The sequence below is a fragment of the Euprymna scolopes genome, chromosome 43 (genome assembly GCF_053919585.1).
Source record: "Euprymna scolopes isolate OS-2025 chromosome 43, ASM5391958v1, whole genome shotgun sequence".
Classification (NCBI taxonomy): domain Eukaryota; kingdom Metazoa; phylum Mollusca; class Cephalopoda; order Sepiida; family Sepiolidae; genus Euprymna; species Euprymna scolopes.
The window spans coordinates 20,646,700-20,654,398 of NC_136524.1; positions in this window are offsets into that span (position 1 = coordinate 20,646,700).

The following is a 7,699-nucleotide window of genomic DNA, read 5'->3' on the forward strand; positions in this document are numbered from 1 at the left end:
CATGAACACGGCTTCTTTTTTAGAACTGCACGCCTGTTGAACTCTCTCCCATTTGCCTGTTTTCCAGCTGACTACAATGTCGAACCGTCCCTTTGGGTGGTCCAATTTGCCAGATTTTCACTACTAACGATTACTACAAGATGCACCTCTTGACCACACATTCATTAACCCTTTTCCTTGAGTGCCCTTTGGGCCTTGATAAGTGGTGACTCCTTTGGAAAAAAATAAAAAATAACAACAGTTTTCTATAAAAACTGCTGGCTTCTGCCATGTCAACCACAACTAAAGTCTCACTAGCTAAAGTAATTTGCACAACTCTTCTTGCTTGGACTACCAAGCAATGCTTCTTACCAAAAATAGTATATAACCTCCTTGTGAACCTTCATCTATTAAATTACAAAAAGAGACCTCACTATATACACCAATTTTTAGGTATTTCTTCAGTTTGGAATATCTATATGAGATTTTTTTTACCACCCTGTCAGTTTGTTTTAAACATTCTACATTTTCCTGTTCTAATATTGAACTTTACTCACTAGTATCATAACTGAGATCAGGTCTGGTTTGGGTGGCTAACCAATTAGTTTGACTGATCAACTGCTTGGTTTCAGTAACTTCTGTTGTAGATATTGCACGTTTCAAATTCCTGCCTGCTTCTAATGGGATAAACATTAACTTTCGACATATTCATCCTGTCCAAGTTATTTATGTTTTTCTTTATGCCTAATCGTAAATATTGAAAGTCTGCAACTTTCTCGGATTTCACCTTAAACAAGTGACGAACCCTGTCCATAAACACTGGTCTAGAAGATTTCTAAGCCAACAAAGCAAGACTCATTGACAAAAGTAGCAATTATACGATGTAGTTTGCTTCCACGTTCCATGTAAATATGGCTTTATGACATTTTGAAACTACTAATCTTGACTTCATTAATTCTGCTTTAAGTCATATAAGTATTGTTTTCTAGTTTTACTTGAGATAACTTTGTATATATATATATATATATATATATATATATATATATATATGAGAGAGAGAGAGAAAGAGAGAGAGAGAAACACACACACACATACATAGAAGGAAGATGAAGAGAAATAAAGAAAGAAAGGAATAGAAGAGAAACAGAAACAAATAAAGAAAATAGAGATAGAGGGAAAGAGATATAGAAAAGAACAGGAGGTATATAGAGAGAGAACAAGAGATAGAGAAAAAGGAAAAGTAAAAATAGAGGAGGGAAAAATAAGAAGAGAGAGAGAGAAATAAAAACAGAAAGAGAATAAGAAAGAGATACAGTTATAGAAAGGAAGATACAAAGAGAGAAAGAGTAAAGTTCAGTTAAAGAAAGAGAAAATACAAATAGAGAGGGAGAGAGAGAGAGTGAGAAAGAGAGAAAGAGTGAGAAAGAGAGAGAAAGAGAGAGAAAGGGAATAGAAAAGGTATAAAAAAACTAGAGCTACCTCCCTTTTCGTCTTCTCATTTCCTTTCCTTACCCTTTAAATAAGGCCCTGTCTCATTGGCCAAAGGTGCCACTCATCGACCAATCACGGCAACCTATTTATTAAGCGGGACTAGAGATTCCCTTTAAACTCTCTCCTTCGTTCAAACCTCTGTGGAGGAAAGACATTATTTTATTTCTCTTCTTTCTGAACTTGAATGGGGGTCGTCAAACTGAAGACGTTAAAATAAGAACTTTTTGGACTTCTTAAAAAGCCGCAAACCTGCTTATTTTATAGTTGTATTTATTTAGAGTTAAATACGCTTTTATTGTTCTCCGACTTGTATATTCGTGTTTCTTTTTCGTCTGAGTCCTAAGTGTCTGGTCGAAACACAACATTTTGCAAAACAATTCTAAAGTATAGCTGGTTGTTGCGAAAAAAGAAAACACACACACACAAAAAAATAAATAAATAAAATACAGGAGATCACTTTTAAAGAAGTCCCCTATTTATATAAAAAAAATCTCTACATACACATGAACGGACTGTGTTTAAATTCTCAAGGCGTGAATGAGTAGACATCTTTATGACCTCATGCGGACTTGGAAATATTTGTTGAAGAAAAAAAAAATCTTTGCTGTTATTTGTCATTGTGACAAGAAAAAAATTCTTTGCTATTATTTGTCATTGTGACAAAAAAAAATTCTTTGCTATTATTTTTTATTTTATTTTTTTTTAATTACATTTTCACCCCAAACAAGGCACATTGCCACTTTGGTGTAGGGGGCTACTATCAGGGGAAACATCTACTGGGGTACCATGTAGGGATTAGGGCAGCGAGATGTTGGTTCACGTTGCACTTGAACTTATGCATGTCAGTACAGTTGGGGAAGCAGTGACCTGGAATGGAATTCCAAAGTCTAGCAGTTCTGGGGAAGAAACTACTGGAGTAGAAAGATCTTTTACATCTAGGGATCTCTACAGTGTGGGGGTGGGATTTTGCAGCTTGTCGGGTCTGTCGAGGGTGTTCACGTCGTGGGGCACAAGTGCTTGCAGTTCTTCAGAGCATTCACCATTATAATACTTGTAGAACAGGCAGAGGGATGCAACGTTTCGACGATGGGACAGAGGCTGAAGTTTAGATGCCAGTTTAGGGCCTATCAGATTTGCGACTCTCTTTTGAACCCTGTCAAGGAGCGAGAGACTAGTAGCCGATGCACCGGCCCAAATATGACAGCAATACTCCATACATGGGCGAATAGTGGCCTTATAGAGGTACAGGATACTTTCAGGTATTAGAAGTTTTCTAGCACGGTAGAGAGAGCCCACCTTCCTCGCAGCGGCCCTGGCAATGCCCTCGATGTAATTGTTCCAGCTCATGTTTCCTGTGAACGTTAGGCCAAGGAGCTTGAGAGACGTACTCTCAGATAAAGAGTCGTTGGCCATTGCTATAGGTGGTAGAGAAGGTTTCTTGTAATTATTGAATGAAACCAGTTTTGTCTTGGTGGCATTGAACGTTACCATCCATTTTTGTCCCCATTCCACTACTGATTGGAGGTCATCCTCTAGTGTTTCTGCCATTACTTTAGATATATGTTCATTTGTTTTCCTGTCGTGCCTGCTATAGTGTGGTGTCATCAGCATATATACCCATCTCAGAGGCAATTTTGTCGGGGAGGTCATTTATGAATATCAGGAACAGCAGAGGACCAAGGATAGATCCCTGGGGCACTCCCGCATTTATATCATATTGTTTAGATGTACGACCGTCGAGGACAACCTGGATTTTTCTCTTATCTAAGAAGGATTTAATTATGTTAAGTATTCTACCAGTGATACCGTAAGATCTAATCTTCCTGAGGAGACCCTCATGCCATACCCTGTCAAAAGCCTTAGATATATCTAGAGCTACTGCTCTGCCCTCTCCCGCTTTGTCCAGTGAATGGTATATGCGTTCAGAGATTACAGTGAGGATGTCTGCCGTGGAACGGGCTTGTCTAAATCCATATTGATGGTCGGTCAGAAGTTTAGCATCTGTAAGGTGCTGGACTAGAGCATGGTTAATTAAGGTCTCAAATATTTTGGCAAAAAGTGGGAGGAGGCTAATAGGGCGATAATTTAATGGGTCAGTTCTTTCGCCAGAATTCTTGAATACTGGTACCACAGAAGCAGTTTTCCAACAGCTCGGAAAGCAAGATTCATTAAGGCATTTGTTGTAGAGTTTGGAGAGAACTGGAGCTACTTCGGCTGAGCACTTTTTTAATAGCACAGCTGGGATGAGGTCGGGTCCACATGCTTTGGAAGTGTCAAGGTTTTTTATGATAGCATGCACCTGAGCAGGGGTGATTTCCAGATCGTCTAGCGTGGCGTCTGTTCGCATAGGAAATTGAGGTAGGGGGTGGTTTAGAGGGTCCAGTGTGGAGTTTGAGGCAAGCTCATTCCCTATCTCAGTTGGTTACATTTCCGACACGTTTCCCAGACCAGCACGATCAACATGCCTCACTTCTAGATCTCTTTCTGACAACGGTTCCCAATGACTGTACAACAAATGCCCACAGCCTACTCGGGAATGCTGATCACGCTGTGATAATGGTAGAAATCAGCCTAAATTCTCGCCCTAAAACTGAAGACCCACTACTCAAAACAACAAGGTATTACAAAAAGGCTGATTGGGAAGCCATCAGGGAGCTCATCAGAGATGCCCCATGGCAAAATATCTTTACTCTTCCAGCGGAACAGTGTGCAAATGACACAACTGAATGGTTCAAAACTGCTATTGAAGCACATGTTCCCGCACGGAAATACTGTAGCAAGCCCCACTCTCCCCAATGGTTTACTTCTGCTTGTGCAGCTACCATTTGTCAAAGGCAGCGTGCGTTCTGCAGATTCAACCGACATAAGTCCAGCTCAAATAAACAGAAATTTATAGAAGCTAGAAATAATTGTAAGAGAGTGATAGACACAGCTAAGACAGATTACTCTGAAACCACCAGAAAGCGCATCGAAGCACAGAAATTAGGAACCCGGGATTTTTGGAAAATCTACAACAGCGTAGTTAATAATGGACAGTCAATTATTCCCCCACTAACAAACAATCATGAGGTTGCTTGCACGGCAACTGACAAGGCTAATCTGCTTGCCAGTCGGTTTGCCTCAAACTCCACACTGAACTCGGTACACCACTCACTCCCTGATTTTCCTCTGCGAACAGACGCCACACTTGACGATTTGAAAATCACCCCTTCTCAGGTACATGCTATCATAAAAAACCTAGACACCTCAAAAGCATGTGGACCAGATCTCATCCCGGCTGTGCTATTAAAAAAATGCTCTGCCGAGGTTGCTCCAGTTCTGTCCAAACTTTACAATAAATGCCTTAACGAATCTTGTTTTCCCGACTGCTGGAAAACCGCCTCTGTGGTACCAGTCTTCAAGAATTCTGGTGAATGAACTGACCCACTAAATTATCACCCCATTAGCCTCCTCCCGCTTTTCGCCAAAATATTTGAGTCCTTAGTTAATCAAGCCCTAGTCCAGCACCTAACAGCTGCTAAACTCCTGACTGACAAACAATATGGATTCAGGCAAGCCCGTTCAACAGCAGATATCTTAACTGTAGTTTCTGAACGTATATACCGTTCATTGGATAAAACAGGGGAGGGTAGAGCGGTGGCCCTTGATATATCTAAGGCTTTTGACAGGGTATGGCATGATGGTCTTCTAAGGAAAATTAGATCATATGGAATCACTGGAAGAATTCATAATGTAATTAAATCCTTCTTAAGTAATAGAAAAATCAAAGTTGTCCTCGACGGACATACATCCAAACAATATGACATAAATGCGGGAGTACCTCAGGGGTCTATCCTTGGACCTCTATTATTCCTGATATTCATAAACGACCTCCCTGATAATATTGTTTCGGAGATGGGTATATTTGCCAATGACACCACTCTCTATAACAGATATGAGGGGAAAACAAATGAACACATATCCAAGAAAATGGCAGAAACACTAGAGGATGATCTCCAATCCGTAGTGGAATGGGGACAAAAATGGTTGGTCACATTCAATGCTGCTAAGACTAAGCTTGTTTCCTTCAATAACTACAAGAAACCTTCTCTACCACCAATAGCAATGGCCAAGAACACATTGCCTGAAAGTACTTCTTTTAAACTCCTCGGCCTAACTTCATTATTATTTATCATTGTGACGAGAAAAAAAATTCTTCACTATTATTTGTCATTGTGACAAGAAAAAAAATTCTTTGCTATCATTTGTCATTGTGACAAAAGAAAACAATTCTTCACTATTATTTGTCATTGTGACAAGAAAAAAAAATTCTTCACTATTATTTGTCATTGTGACAAAAGAAAAAAATGTTTTGCTATTATTTGTCATTGTGACAAGGAAAAAAAATTCTTTGCTATTATTTGTCATTGTGACAAGAAAAAACAATTCTTTGCTATTATTTGTTATTGTGACAAGAAAAATTCTTCACTATTATTTGTCATTGTGAGAAGAAAAAAAATTCTTTGCTATTATTTGTCATTGTGACAAAAGAAAAAAATTCTTTGCTATTATTTGTCATTGTGACAAGAAAAAAAATTCTTCGCTATTATTTGTCATTGTGACAAGAAAAAAAATTCTTCACTATTATTTGTCATTGTGACAATAAAAAAAATTTCTTTGCTATTATTTGTCATTGTGACAATAAAAACATTCTTTGCTATTATTTGTCATTGTGACAAAAAAAAATTCTTTGCTCTTATTTGTCATTGTGACAAGAAAAAAATTCTTTGCCATTATTTGTCATTGTGACAAGAAAAAAAATTCTTCGCTATTATTTGTCATTGTGATAAGAAAAAAAATTCTTCGCTATTATTTGTCATTGTGACAAGAAAAAAAATTCTTTGCTATTATTTGTCATTGTGACAAAAAAAAATTCTTCACTATTATTTGTCATTGTGACAAGAAAAAAAAATTCTTCGCTATTATTTGTCATTGTGACAAGAAAAAAATGTTTTGCTATTATTTGTCATTGTGATAAGAAAAAAAAATTATTCACTATTATTTGTTATTGTGACAAGAAAATAAACCCTTTTAAAGCAAAGCTTATTTATTGCTTATCCCCCCCCCGCCCGACCAACAAAAATATATATATATTTTACTATTGTTTAGTTAAACTCTGCTCTCGTGGGGAGACAAGAAAATAGAAACATTATTGGTCTACTTGGGACTCCATGTGTTTCAAAAGCGGTGATTCTCCGGCAAGGCTGTTTTACGAATTGTTTGTCGCTCTTTGAGAAAAGAAGATAAAGTGGATTCACATTTGATTTAAAATAAATAAGAATGAATCCTAAAATGGAGAATTTTAAGACATTGTAGGGTGTAAGGGCTCTCGAAGTTGCCCGGGAAGTCTTAAAGGATGATATTACACTCCCCATCGCGCATGCTGGAACAGTGTGAAGGACCAAGAAGAAAGACTTCTCAGAAAGAGGAAGATATTATCAAGGAGATGCGAGTTGAAGTTCGTTCTTTGAGTGAAAAAATTAAAGCAATATGCATCAAACCAGAGTTTGATTTGAAGAACTGTGGTTTCGATAGCGAACAGAAGGAAGAAATTGAATTTCAAACTAATGTTAATGATCGTCTTGCCGACATTGAAGACACAGTTGAAGAACTCAACACATCGGAGAAATCTGAAGTTGGCTCTGTACCTCTGTTATCCATGCCCAAGTTACAATGTGCAACCTTCAGTGGAATTAATCCATCCAAATTCGAATTCAAGAATTTTATTTCGAAATTCAAAAACTGCACAGACTCTGTTAAATCCGGTAAGTCTAAATTAGTTTTATTGAAAGGTTATTTAAGTGATTATGCTTTACAATTGGTTTCTCATCTAACATTGGAAGATGAAAATTTAATGTTGCTGTTGATCTACTGACAAAGGAATTTTCAGATATCCCCTTTATTATTAACGAAATTTTTAAGCAGATAATTTCTGCTTCTCCTCAGTATGACCCTGAATTTGTGTCTGTGAAACAATACTTTGCGGAAGTGAGTGCGGATTTGTCTGAACTGAAAACGTCATATCAGATCGATTTTTTTCAGAATAAGTCCCCTAGGTTTTTTTTGATCAGTTACGTCATGTTTGAAAAGTTACCTGTGGTCTTGAGAAGGGAAATTAGTCACAGAGTGGGCACGAATTACCCGTCTTTGACTCAATTATTTGACAATTATAATGAAGCTGTTCGTGCTC